Raw genomic sequence first — 15,377 nt, 5'->3', positions numbered from 1 at the left:
TTGCTCACATCCCTGCTCTGTCGTTGAGCTTCAGGGGCTTTGGGTGCCAGTGAGTGCGTGCTTCCAGGGAGTCTTCACCCTTCTTCTCGCCAAGGACTGTTCCATGGTCGGTTGTCTTCTAGCTGGAAGTGTGCTCACTATGCCATTGGTATATCTGCTGCTTTCCAGATCAAGGAAAGGGCCTAGCAGTGAGTGTGGTGAGTGGTGATTGGGCAGGGATCTTTGCATCTTAGATACTCAGAACATAGTTAGAAAGGAGGCGGCAGGTAGAAGATACACACTGGCCTTTGACTTGACTCCTGGGACTTCTTGTTCTTGGGAGGTTGTGGCTAGAGGGTTGGGAAGAGCCTGGGATGTTCAAGTCTGTGAATGCATTGCCTGCCTGATTCTAGGTTTCAGTGTCTATCTTCCATGTACATCTGCCCAAGCTAATAAATGATCTCTCTCTATACATACATACATACATACATACACATACACATACATATGTGTGTGTGTGACAAATAAATAAATATATATGTTTATTTCTCTCTCCCTTTCTGAGACAGGGTCTCACTTTGTAGCCCTGGTTGAATTTGCTCTGTTGACCAAAGGCTGGTCTTGAACTCACTGACAGTCACCTGCTTCCTGAGTGCTGAGATTAAGGGCACATGGCACCTTACCTAGCACGATTTGATTGGCCTCTTAAAGGTTGACCAACAGTAGCTTTCTTTCACATCCAGTGAATATTCCCAAGCTTTAGCTTTGACTCCTTTCTAAGTCTTCTATCCAGTTTATCTCTAAGTTCTGCACAGGGACTGCTTAAAGCTTATATAGCTAATGATCATTTATCTTGTAATGGATCCACAAGCTGCATATTCAGGTCAACCGTCTGCATCCAGGCTTTTGTGAACTACCAATTCAGCTGGACCAAATAGATTCTTCTTTCCCTTCTTCTGTCTCAGGAACAGACTGACAAGCCAGAGACCCAAGTGTCCCACAGGACTCCTGCTTGTCCCCTCATTCTTCCCATCTAATTAACAATTGACTGCCATTGATTCTAATTCCCAAGAATTTCTATATGCATCCCCTTCTTTCCATTCTCTTTGCTATTATGGCAGTGGCTCAGGTCTGGAATAACAGTTAAAGTGGACGAACATTCCAGAACCCACTGCTGTTAGTCTTTTCCATTTGCCTGCAAAACATCCCTTAACACGCAAATGTGGCTGGGCCCATCACCTGATTTTAATCCTTCATAGCTCCCTTTGTATTATTCAGGATAAAGCTCTAGACACATCTACCACTGCCATCTGTTCCCATGCCCACTGTACCTATGTCTCTTAGTGTTCTATGACTGTGGCAAACATCATAGCACCTGGGGGAGAGAAAGCTCTGTTTGACTTACACATCTCAGGTCCATCACTCTGGGAAGTCAGGTAAGGGACCAAGGAACCTGGAGACAGGATCTGAAGCAGAGACCATGGAGGGATGCTGCTTGCTGGCTTGCTCCTCATGGCTTGCTCAGCCTGCTTTCTTTCTCACCATCTGGTCTATCTGCCCAGAGGTGGCACTGTCCACAGTGTCCTAGGCTTCTACACATCAACTCATTAACCAAGAGAATGCCCTACAAGCTCGCCTGCAGGCCAATGCCATGGGGGCATTTCTCAGCTGAGGTCCCCTCTTCCCATAGAAAACCTATCTGGCACAGCTCTTGAGGTGAAACACCCGTGTTTTATATGGTGGTATATCCTCACGGGTGGTTCCTTTTTCTCCTGAAGGTCCTCCCCTCCTCTGCGGTCTAACACCTGCCTCCAGTTCTTCTAGCCTCTACCCATTCATTATGGCTGACAGGGTGGTTTGGGGCCTCGATGTTTACCTAACACCACATTTACATCCCCCCAGGCCTCTCTCACAGACCGTTTGAACTGTGGCTTGACCACAGCACCTCTAGCCAGACTATGACCCCACCAGGGCAGGGGAGCTGTCATTCATATTTTTACTCAGCATCCAGCGCGAGACCCGACAACCGTGTTCAGGACAACCGTGGGAGAGGTTCTGGGTGAAGTGCTGGGCATGATGTGATTGAGTGTTGTGGTGGCTGTCAACACCTGTCCTGTACAGCGTTTTCTGTCTGTGTGGGGAAGAGACGAAATTTCCCAGTGAAGTGAAGTGAGATTGATGTAGAAAATGTCTCTGCCTTGGTGTTTTAAAAATATCAATGGGATCATAAAAATTCAACTAAAGAGTCTCTTTATGAAAATATGTACATTTTTATTTTGCTTTGTTTTGTCTTTGATGAAGTTTAGGACATTTGGGCCGGCAGCACGCCCATTTGGGCCCAAGGAAAGGCACTCGCCGTGCAAGCCAAAGGACTGAGTTCAATCCTCAGAACTCGTGGAGAAGGGAAGAACCAACCCCTAAAAGTTGTCCTCTGATTTTCACAAGTATGCCATGCCACAGCACGTCAGCACACACACACACACACATACACACACACTCACACACACTACATACATATACATACTCACATAGACACACACACAAACACATACAGATAAATACGTATTCACACAGACACACACTCACCCAGACACACAGATGCACACAGATACACACAGATACACACACTATACACACACATACTCACATAGACACACACAAACACAGATAAATACATACTCACACAGATACACACACCCTTACACAGACACACACAGATACACACACACTCACACACACACCATACACACACTCACATAGACACACATAGATACAGAAGACACTCACACCGACACACATACTTACACGCACACTTACACGCAGACACACAGATACACACACAAATACACACACACACAAAACACATACACACACAGGCACACATATACAGATACACACACAGACACACACACTTGCGTGCACGCACACACACACTCTCACTCACACACACATAACACAATTTAGGACATTCACAGATTCTACTAGACCCATCTGCGGCTGTCTACCCAGTGGAAGTCAGCAGAAACTGCCCCTGTTTTAGAACAGTTTCCTCTGGCTCTCCTCAAGCTACGCCCTTGGGAGCATGCATTTAAAATGAGGTCCAAGGTTTGCTCTCCAGCACTATACACAACATGGCACGAGGGTGTCTGCCTATAATCTCAGCATATGGAGGCAGGAAGATGACAAGTTCAAGGTCACCGTTAGCTATCTACTGAATCTAAACCTGGCCTGGACTACAGGAGACTCTGTCTAAAGTAAAAAGAGTCATAGAGTTGAAGTACGTGTTCTGGGAGGATGAATTTGGTCAAGGATAGAATGGGTTCCCTTGGAAGAGAAGAAACTGCAGGCACCAGGGACTCTGCTGCAAGAGCAGAAGGGAGAGCTAAGAAAAAGGGAGCAACTGGATAAAGTAGGTGGGTAGTGGACACAAAGGATTAACACCAAAGGTATGGTTGAGCCCCTGATTCAGCGAGGTTTCAGGGAGAATAGGGCTGGAGAAATGCTCAGTGGTTGAGAGCACCGCTGCTCTTCCAGAGGGTCTAGTTCAGTTCCCAGCAGCCACACGGAGTCTCAACCCTCTGTGACTACAGTTTCAGGGGGTCTGACTTCTTATTCAGGCCTCTGCTGGCCCTGAACCTATGTAGTACACAGTCACAAATGCAGAGACAACACCCAAACACTTTCAAATAAAAATAAATAAATCTGTGCTGGTAGAAAACTAGCCATTGGTGAATCACTGAGAAAGCAGGAGAAAGAATTAAGCCGAGAGCCAAAAGACAGCTCAGATGTGGGCGCGTTGAATACAGAAAACCTGCTGGACATTTAGGAACGACCATGTTTTACAAATAAATGTCCCCCCCAGCATCATGGTCATGCAGGTGGGGTCTTGGCTGCTAGCTGATGAGCATTGGGTAGTGACTGGATCCTAAGGCCTCTGCCCTATCAATTTTATTTAGCCCTTGATAGATTTATAGTAGGACGGAACTCTTAGAAAATGATGATGTGCAGGATGTCGGACCCAGATGAGGATGCATCCATGGGGGTATGCTCTGCATATAACCTGTCCTGGCCCTGTTCACGCCTCTATGATTCCTGTCCTGAGTGTAACCTGTCCTGGCCTTGCTCACACTGCTATGATTCCTGTCCTGAGTATAACCTGTCCTGGTCCTGCTCACACCTCTGTGATTTCTGTCTGCCGTGAGGTGAGCTTCTTTACTCTCCCGCATGCTATTCCCATGGCTGTCAGGCCTGCCTCAAGCCAACAACTCACTCTGGACTGATGCTTTGAAGCGGTGAGTCCAAACAATACATTTCTCCTCCAGAACAGCATTTTGAAGGTGGTTGCCATGGTGAGGAATGCTGGCTAGCAGCACTGGGATCCGATCTGAAAACGTTCTGGGGTGACTGACAGATTCCTTTCCAAAGTGGCCCTGGAGGTGACTGAAGATGTCCGGCTCTAGGACACTGAGTGTCACTGTATTTACCTCAAGCTAGGCAAGAATTTTCAGGATTCATATGTCATTTTGGGGCTACTTTTTCTTCTTCTGTCATGTGTGTGATTGTGTATGTGAGGGTGTGTGTGTATAGAAGGGGACATACATGCTACCTAGAGAGGGCACCTCTGATGTTGATCCTAGTTTGAGGCAGTTTCTGATGGTGGCAAACACCAGGCGAGCTGGCCTTCCAGCCTCCAGGGACACTCTTGTCTCTACCTCCCATCTCTCCGCAGGTGCACTGGGATTACGAATACATGCTGATTTGTCTGACTCTATCTGGGCCTTGGAGATTCAAACTCAGGTCCTCATATTTGCGAGGAGTCCACTCCCCATCGCAGGTCACCTTTCTTGATAACCCTTTTCCTGCTCTCTGTTGAAATTCAGCTGTCTTGTTGCCAACTTTAACGTCCTCAGATCAGCGTCACATTTTCTGTTTATTTACTCGAGCTCAGATCCTGCAGTCATGGGCATGCAGGGGTGACAGGAGGACAGGACATGGATCTGGGACACACTTGGACTTTTAATTTTACATCCCATGAAACTCGTTTAAAATATCTAATCTGCTTCAATTTGCTCCTCAGAAACATTGCCCTTGTCTGCATTTTCCTTTTCAACGGTTTTAGCATCTGGTTTTGTTTTAAAAATAGTTGAAAAACATCCTTTGCTTTTGTCCAATTTCTTACCCTCCCCCACCCTAGTGGAGACTTCCTTGGGGCGATTTACTTTGACACTGAGCCTCTCCGAGCAGCCCTCTCCAGCAAGAGGCGTAGGATGAAGTCTACTCATCGGACACAGAGATTACTCAAAAGCTGCGGAGAGAAAGCTCACATGACCCCAGCGGGTATGAAGAAACACACAGCCGAGAGGCCATCTCCCCTTTATCTTCTGAATCAGTCTCATTATAGTCTGAATGAGGAGACTCTCTTCAGTGTTGGTCACCGCGGTTCAAAGGGAGATGAAGAAACTGGAGTCACTGAAGGAACAAGAAGCAGGGATGATTAAAGGGCTGGAAAAATTGGTCCCAGGATAAAAGATAAAAAAGGGCTGTGGCTGTCTCCAGGAGGGGGGAGCGAGGCGGCACGTGACTCTGGCAGGGTTTGGTGAGGGAATGGTTTCTACAACGACAACAGAAGACGGCAGTCTATGATGGAGGAGGACCATAGATGAGTTCAAGAGACAGAGCTCTCTTCAGGATGGTTTAGGTTGGAGCCAACCTTCCTGCTGCTCTGGTAGCCACCACGAGTTAACCATAGCAATTTCTCCTGTAGAGTTTGGGCCATCCCTCCCCCAGCTTTCCATAATGAACTCTGCAAATCTCTTATCAAGATGGTGAACTTTGTACTGAGGAAGAAACACATTTTCAATTCTGGCTTTAGACTTTTCGTTCACAGATGTGTGGTGTACCAGGTGACCTCTCAAAGCTCCTCTGGGCACTGTGGTTCTGCTAAGTCCCTGGGTTAAGTGACTTTCCAGAGAAATAGATTTCATTTACGGATGGTAACGACCCCTGGAGCAAACCAGGGAACTTTTGGCATACACTGAGCGAAGGAATTGGTGACTGGGTTGCTATCTTCACATATAAAGTTTAGTTGACTCTTCAGATGAATTCACCACTGGCAGTCTAGAAAGGTCCATGATGCTGAGCTGACCAACAAACCAAACTGGAAGAGAGGGGAGGAAAAGAAAAGCAGAGAAGATCTTCCAGAACACTTGTGAATTCACTGCTGACCCCAGAGAGGAAAATTGGGCTCTAGATAGACCCTGAAAGCTAACTGGCTGCTTTGCCTCTTGCTCTTGGTTGGTTTGAGAAACCCGGATGAGCAGAGGCTTTCTGGCTCTGGGCTTCTGGGAGGTAAACAATGAGAAATGGCCACTCTGGAAGCTGAAGGGCCGAAATCAATACTAGCTGATACTTTGCGATGAATTATGACAACCCTTCCATGGGAGAGACAGATATTGTTTTATCAACCCAGCTGCTGGACTTTAGTGTCTCTGAATCCTCTTTATCTCAGGGGTCTAAGGTGTCCTCTTCTTTATACATACCCAAACACGTGGGGACACATATGGAACCAATGACAAAGCTGGCCGTCATTTTGCTTGGTGTTAGCTGCTTGTTTCTTTTCTACCATTTGGTTTATCTAAATCTTCTAATGATCCTAAATGCAGCTAGCTGTGATGAAGGTCAGCATTTGAACCACTAGACATAAAGTAACTGCTTTAGAAACACCTCTCACCCACCCAAACCTTACCAATCAGCTATGTTTCAAGGGCAGGCTTTGTCATTGCTGTTTAGCTCACAAGCATACACTTCAGACTCATCAAATTTGAAAACTAAAATAAAGCAAAATAAAACTAAAATAAAAGTTCAAAGCCATTTTTTTCCCCTAGTGAAGTTAAGCAAGCATGGCCACCATTATGGTAACAAATTCACCGTGTCTTTCTATTGTAGGACTTTTCCTAGGGTGGTTGACCGAACATACCAGACTCAGGACCAAGGATACCACGAAGAAACTCTTCCATCCCTGTGTAGCTTGCTGAACCCGAGTTTACTAAGGTCACTTACAGGAGCACGAGGCTGCTGGACCACCAGGTCCACCCCAGCATGTGGTGACTCATGCCAGACACATCCCTGGAGACCCCTGCACAGCTTGCAGACGGTTCCTCCCAAGAGCCGCCTCTACATACTGTTGCGCGGGGGCCCATGTGTGTCTTTTAAGTTGCGAGCCTCCTGAGTCGCATGAACCTTCCCCCTCTCCCATCTCAACCCAGAGGAAGCATCTATTCGATATCTCTCATGTCTTGAAGGTTCATACCTGGAAAGTAATAATTCTCAAAAGGCCTCCAAACATGATGCTGTGTTTCATCCATTGTGCCAAAGGAGGCCTGGGAGAAACAGCTTTAAAAGCACAGAGGTTTAGCATGGGTCAGAGCCTCAGAGTTGTCAGTCCGTGTTCGGCTGGCTTCGTTGGCATGATGTGGGGCAGAACATCGTGGTAGGGGAAGCAGGTGACAGCGAGGCTGCTCACCTTGTGGCTACCAATAAACACCACGGGCCTGGGTACAAGAAATACCCCTCAGTGAGCTGCTTCCTCCAACTAGGCCCCATCTCCCGCTCACTCACACAGCCATGAACTCATCAGTGAATGCACTCACGATCCAGTTGCCACTCAAGAGCACCTCCAGCTTGGAAAGCAAGCCTTCAACACAAGTCATTTGGAGGTTATTTCCTGTGCAAACCATAAATGCTGTGGCTGTTCTCATGGCAGCTCCTGGCTTTTGGTGCTAGTTGATTTTCCTTACTGATTCTCCATCTGTTTCTTAAAAGAACACAGTTGTTTCCTGAAAGATGCTGCTGGGACACATCCATGCATATGACATGTATGTGAACCAGCTGGATGGAACCTTCTAGAACAAGCTTCCATAGCCAAGAGTGTGGAAACAATGCACCTGTCCTAGCTCTCTGTCTTCTAGGGCATTAACGCCACCGAAGGAGGATTGTGCCTCTCTGGTCTCCTGTTCCACTGCCCTTTGATTGAAGGCTCAACTGTCCAACCTACGAAGGGAACTCAGAAGAGGATATTCTGACCTACTTGGTGTAATGATATTATAGAGTGGGGGAGAACCAGTATAGTCTTCCAGACATAACGGTTTTAAGGTAAAGAAGTGATGTATTAGGGAAGGGGGCTATGACGTAAGGTCAGATAAAAATGATCCTCCTAGGGCTGGAGTTGCAGTCCCAGGAGAGTGGTTGTGTAGCATGCACGAGGCACTTGAGATCAGATTTGATCAACAGCAAGCAGCGAGCCTGCCTCTTCTAATCGCAAGCACTCCAGGGTTTGGGTCTACGTTGTTTTCTTTCCTGGTCTTTGCAGCATCCGTCTTATTCCATGGTCTGTCCTACACATTGAGTCAACATTAACTGAACAAATGAAACGAATGAGATGATAAAAGAATCCACTTCAGACGAAGGAGAAATTGGCTGACATTGAGTTATCAGGAGTCTAGGAAACCTGCGAGGGCAGTTCTTGACAGGGGACGCCTTTGCTACATTAAGGGCTTGTTAGGGCTTATTGACCAAGTTCCATGTGATCCAAGGAGTCTCACTATTGGAACTGGACTGTCAGCAACTTTGGAATGATTACAATGGACTGCCAGGAGACAGCACCGACTGGCTGCTAAAGGTTCCTATCCTTCCCGACGAGGACAGAGCCTTCCGCTTGCACTGCTGCCGCTCTGACTAGCGCCTCTATTCTCCTGGGTGGTAAGAATTTTTTCTGGCCCCTGAAAGGCAGTCCTGGCATTGCCGAAAGCATGGGATTGGTAAGAGATTTTTTTTTCACAGTCTATGTGTTTAAAGCATCATCTACTGATGTGGCCAAAGGGTTAAAAAGTGAGAGGGATCTGAGGTACCACAGAGCCATCATCACGGCCTGGTCAGAGCAATGCCGAGAAGTCACAGCTCCAAGCACTTCCCATTTTTCTTTTTCCTTTCTGATTTCTTTTCAACCAGAGGTAAGTAAGCATGAAGGATGCTCGTCAGGGCTTGGTCAGTAACGTGTTGTGCAATAAGAAAAATGATGCCTTGCCCGCCATCTTCCAAGTTCGTCTGTTCAGCTTCTGCCCTGGACAAACTGTGAAGCAGCTGCTTACTACAGGGAAGTGGGGGTGGCAGGGGACACGAGATGGAAGGTAACCTTTAGGAATACTGCTCTTCAATCCCGGTGACAAGCCAGGCTAACTTCTTCTCTCCTGCCTGTTCCCAGCCTGTCATTTCAGGAGCTGACACTAGATGTCAGGGAAAGACTTGGCGTAGTACCCAGAGGGCCTCTGCCCGTTTCAGGCTCCAGGTGGGGTCGGAGTTGACAGCTGGCAGATTTCCAGTTGAGTCTCTGCAGTTACTAGGGTCACCAGGGCTCTCATGCCAAGATGCCTCTACCTGCTCAGGCCTGTTAGACCTGCTCTGGAAGTCACTGGAGCCCATTTACAAAAGGAGGTAGATCAAGGTCATTTCATAAAAATAGATTTTGTGGGATAAGAGGGATAAAGTCATCAATGTACACTCTCAATTTCATTATGAAAGACATTCAGTTTTACCTCGAGAAAAGGACAGATGATCTAACACGGCCATGCTCTTATAACCTGTTTTATTAGTGAATTAAGAGGCAGACAAACCAGTTAAATTATTTAAGTCTCATAGAGTCATCCTTTCATTTCGCACAAATGGCGTTTTGTTTTCGATAATTCTAAGTGAAATCACAGTCTTACTGTGGGTCAACTCCAGTCTGTTCTGCTTTTCTTATGTTGCAGGATTTCAAGGCTCTTGGCTGCTCGGCAGGCTTTCTGGGGTAGAAAATCATGTGTTTTTCCGTTGAGCTGGTGCTTTCTTCAAACCCCTCCCTCCCTTCCTCTTTCATATATTTAGTAAAGTTCCCTAGAAGGTTGAAATGTATTAATATTTCCAAAAGTTTCAGAATAGCAGTGGTACCTAACCCATGACCCATAGGTGCATTTATGAGGAAATCAGTGTGTGAATCAGCAGATCTACGAACCAGCAGTCCTGATGGCTCTCCGTATTTTTATGCCTTTCCGAGCTTCAGTCCCTCTGCTTTCGCCTTTTCCTCCCTCTTTCTTTCCTTTCTATTTCCTTCTTTTTCAGACTGGAAACAGGCTGGGGTTCAGGGAAGGTCGGAGCCTGAAGAGGGTCTTCTCTCATAGGCCCTTCCCCCCACTCCAGCCAGTATGCTCTCAATCATCCATAGGAAATATGGAGGAATCTACCCACCCAAGTTCAAAATAGCATCTTCTTGGTAGGAGGATCCTGTAGTGAGAGAAAGGCCCACCCAGACATGTGGAACAGCCCCGCCTGCACCCCAGAGAGGTGCCAAAAGTCCTCTTGGTGATTCTGGAAGTCATTATATCATCACCCAAAATAGCACCGTTAATACCACATGGGTGTGCCTTTCATTTACTCAAGGGCCGGATGCTCCACGAGGCAAATGCGATCTGGAAAAGAAAAGAGAGTCTCTCTGCAGGCTCACAGGGGCTGCTGGAAAATCACCCCAAACCCCGAACTGCGAGTTGTGAGCTGCGACATTTGCTCCCTGTCCCCGGGGAGCCGGCTAGACAACCTCATCCTCTGAGAACTTTCAGGTAAAAATTGGTGTGAACAAAGACAGTTTCAAAACCAATTCAGATCAAGATTTCTCCGAGGGCGTGAAAACAGGGTGAGCGGTTGATTCTGCTGACTTTATTGGCTGCTGACCAAGCCACTGCTTTACTTATAAAACGCTCCCGTCGTACATATAGGCCAAATGGAAGGCCAATCATCGTTCTATGAGTTTTGTGACAATCAGTCCACTTCATCCTTAAGAAGACTGCTTGTCTTGTGTGTAAGTTGAGGCACCAAAAAGGTGCAGTAGTTTGCCCAAGGATTCACAGTGCTAGGATCCTGGGGAGCTTATTTTATTTGCCCCCTTTCCTCTCCCCAACCTATCTCCCACCTAGGGGCCCAGGATTTTTCTTTTCCTCCAGGATGTTGGGAGCTGTGAACACCCAGATCCTGAAACAACTTATTTTCCCCCGATCTGAGTGCCTACAGCCGCTCTGAGCACGAGACCCTCCGGAGTTCCTGATGGCAGGAGAGTGGTTTCTGGTGCATTTGGCTGGGGCGTGGCTATCTCTATATAAGCTGCCCCTGAGAACAATAAAGAGGGCATTCTTAGGGCATTCTGGCTTCAAAGATGACCTGTGTCTCTGTCTGTCTGTTTCTGTGTGTCTGTGAGTTTCAATCTCCAGCCTCTTGCTTGCGAACTGTACGGTGGCGCATAGAGCGCAGACGGGCATCGTGCGCCGCACCAGGAAGAGAGAATTGGACTGTTTTACAGCTCATGAATTGATCGCCTCCCTGCTTTTCTTGGTCTCACGGAGTCTAATGGACTGGAACCACTTTCACCTTCTGAGTGCTGGGACCACGGGCATGTGCCACCATCACTGGTTTACGTGGTGCTGAGGACCAAACCCAGAGCTTTGTGTACTCTAGGCAAGCGCTCTGCCAACTGAGCAACAACCAAAAGCTCCTTGAGCCTCCACCTTGTTTGCAAGAAGCAGTGGTAACAGGTTCCTATGCAGATGGGAGACTAAGAGGAGATAAGAGAATAAGATTCCGTGTGTGTGTGTGTGTGTGTGTGTGTGTGTGGTGTGTATACAGGACTCTGGGTGTCTTCCTCTATGACCCTCTGCCATATTGCCATGACACAAGGTGTCTCAATGTACCAGGAAGTCATCATTTTGGCTAGGCTGGTTGGACCCCGAACTCTGGATCTGCCTGTCTCTGTCACTCAATGCTGGCTTGTAAGCACATGCAACACTAGGTGCTGTGGACTTGAATGCAGGTGCTCCCGTTTGCACAGAAGGGCTCGTTCCCATCCATCCGTTCTCACTCCCTGTGGAAGGCGGTGCCCCAGACCATCCCCACAGATTCTCCACTCTTGGTGACAGCACACGGAGTAGCTTCTATATGGCAAGCCTATGTGACCAATGGATGTCACGGTAGTGCCCAAATGTGACTTCTGACCTCAGGCCACAAAGGCACTGTGTCTTCTTCCATCATTGACTGCCTATGCTGGGGAAGCTAACTACCCTATTATGGGGACCTATGGAAGCCTAGAAAGACTCCAGAGATGGCAGGAGGCCCCACCACAGTAATCCTCAACACATGGATCATGTGGGATTCATGGTTGTCTAATCTAGTCTGGCCTTCAGACAATAGTAAGCTCTGCTGACATCTTGACGAAGATCTTGTAAGATATGACAGAATCTCCCAGCCAAGAACTTCTGGATTCCTGACTCCCCAAAATATATGAGATAAGTATTTAAGATCATTTTACTCTACTAGTTTTGGGGCACTTTGTTACACAGAGGTAGCTGACTTGTATATTTCAACTATTTTTTTTTCTCTGATAGGTTAAATCAGACTCTTATCTCCTGTTACAAGCACAAGTGCCATGAGCAGAGCTTGTCCTAGGCACCTCTTTCTCCTAACCATCCGACCCTTCTCTCTGCTCTCAGCTGACAGTATGTCAGCCTCCTCCAATCTCCCTGGGCACAGTCTGGAACAGTACACGTGGTTGGCAAAGTACTTTAATAACAGAACCTGGGCCTTCCCTTCAAATCACGGCACAGGTCTGGGTCTAGGCTGAAGTCTCTTATCTGCTAAAATCCACACCAGCGTCCTCATTCTATCCTAAAAGGCCTTTTAGGATTTGGGTGTAAAATGTCTCCTATGGACTCTTGTGTTGAACACTTGGTGCCAGCTGTGGGATTGTTTGGAAAGGTGTAAAAACTTTGGGAGCTGAGGCCTCCTCAGTGGAGGAAGTAGGTCCCTGGGGATGGGAACTGAAGTTGAGAGCACTGTTCCACTTCCCCCACCCTTTCTGGTCCGGTGGGTGTGAGCAAGCAGGCCCCCATCTTGCTGCCAGGCTCTCACTACACCTCCCATGAACCACAAAAGGTCCTCTCTTAAGTTGTGGTTTTCAGGGATGTGACTATGACTACACGAGAAGGTAACTAGCACAAGGGACGGCCCATGCTGGCCTCCTCATGTCACCTCACACCAGTCATTCCCACACCCCTGTCATCGCACCCAGCTCCCACCGCTCAGGCCTTTCTGCTCCAGGAGAATGTCAAAAGCTCTATCTGCCTGGGCCTTTGCGCGAGGCCCCCCGACCCTCTTTTCCCCTGAGTCTCCACTTGATTGGTTCAATCCCAGTGTGGCTGTGATGAAATCCCCGACCGAAGCAATTTTGGAGTGCAGTGACCCAGAAAGGAACCTATACAAGGAGCGGTCCCACGAGGGAGAAAAGGTGTATGCGGGCTCACAGAGCCCAGGTTCCGTCCCTGACAGCAGGCGAGAAGCAAGGGCAGCAGAAACGGAGGCAGCTGGTCATCACATCCACAGTCAAGAAGCATCAGCAACACAAGCTTGCTGCTGCTCAGCTCTCCTCCATGTGCACAGTGCATGATCTAAAATAGGGAATGTTGCCACCCAGAGTGGGCAGCTCCTCCCACCTCCATTAATGAAATCAAGACGATTCCCCAAGGCCTGCCCAGAGGCCAGCTCCCAGGTAATTCCAGATCTGTCAACTTGACCGCCAGTCCTCACTGGCACACCCCTCTACCTGCTGAGTCACAAGCACATTCTTGTGTATTGAAGAGTGTTTGGCATATGATAGCCACCTTAAATAATGAACTTCTCAGGCTTGGCCTTGTTAGCCAGAAAACAAGACTGTAGAGTCATTTGCACAGTTCACATGCAGAACAGAAGCAGAGAAAAGCGCTCAATAAACAACATTTTCCTTGTTCTCTCCCTATATGAACTCATCTCCTATTTCCTAAAATTGCAAGAATCCCAGGCCTCTAGCTGTGGCTTCTTGTCATGACTGCCATGTGTTTCGTCACAAGCAAGCCTGCTTGCTCTTTTTGGTCCCTATTGAAGTTGTTAGTCCAACTGTGCCCCCTGGTGGCCACATCATCTTTTTTTCTTTTTGAGACGGGGTTTCCAGTAGCAGAGGTTGGTCTTTGATCCCCCATCTCTGTCTCCCCAGTGCTGGAATTATAGATATGCACCATCATACCAGGTTTACTTCAGAAATGACATTTAGTGGACAATATTATTGAAGGATATGCGTGTTTATGGTCATTTACAAGTCATTTCAAAGTGGGAGATGCCAGCCTCAAGTTTGGGATAAAGGTTTAAGATCACAAAAATTATGGTCTCTATATCTGTTCAATCCAGAAATATGTTCCTTTTTTAACCTTCTAGCTTGGTCCTAGTGGGGCCCTGACACCTTCTCTGAATTAGCTTTCTCTTATCTGGAAAAAAAAAACCAAATCAAATCAAACCAAACCAAACCAACGAAACAAAACCAATGAGCCTCTAATTGATTTCCACTGGGCACCTCCCACCACTCCAAGCAGACAATCATTTTTATCAAAGGTCAGGTTTTTCTTGGGCTCCTATTCTGCTCAAAAGCATCCATGAGCTCCCACTAATGTGGACAATAGAGCCACTCCTCCTTGACCTGGCATCCCAGATTCCTCAAAGCTCAGGCTCAACCTCTTCTCCAGGTCCAATCTCTTCTATTTCCCCGTCCCTCCCATCTTCCTACAGTGATGTGTGAGACATACCGACCAGTCCTGCAGAGCAAGCCTGCATTCATCAGAGCCTGCCCTTTCCGTGGGTATCCTCTGTACCTGCAAGCCTGCCCTCCTTCAGAGCCCTGCTGCTTCCATGGGCGTCCTCTGCACCTGAAATGCTGTCGGCTCCCACTAGGCAGCCAAGTCCCACACGACTCCATGGCAGCTCCCTAGCCCCGACTTCCATGCTCTGCCTCCTGGTCCTACCGCACTGCAGACTGTGCCACATTGGTTGTTCATGTGTTCACCATCACAGCTCAGTGGGGTTCCATTTATTTAACAGTGGTGTGGGTAAAGCACATCATGAATATTTGCTGGAGGAGTCAGTGCCCCGACTGGAGGTTTTGTTTGGGGGTTGATCTGAGAAATGAGAGACCACACACAGGGATACTCAGAAACGTTGACATTGGAGCCACATTGAAGACTCAAGGAGTCATAATTACTCCACAGGAGAAATATTACCTACCCCAGTATTCTGTGGTTATTATTCACTTCCTTAGGTTGTGATGGGCACAATGGTTTCTGAATCTCCTCTTTATATTGAGAGGATGAAGGGGGAAGAAGTTGAGATGCGAGCTTATGTCTTCTGGAAGTGCCAATATCTAATGCAAGGTGCAAAACCTGTATTTATTAGAATAAGAATGAACACACTTGTGAAATTGTGTTCCTGTAAAATGTTCTGTTGCGAAATTTTTCTTGAATTTTTCT

This window comes from Myodes glareolus, chromosome 3 (genome assembly GCF_982192425.1).
Source record: "Myodes glareolus chromosome 3, mMyoGla1.1, whole genome shotgun sequence".
NCBI lineage: Eukaryota > Metazoa > Chordata > Mammalia > Rodentia > Cricetidae > Myodes > Myodes glareolus.
Note: the sequence above shows the minus strand (reverse complement) of the source record.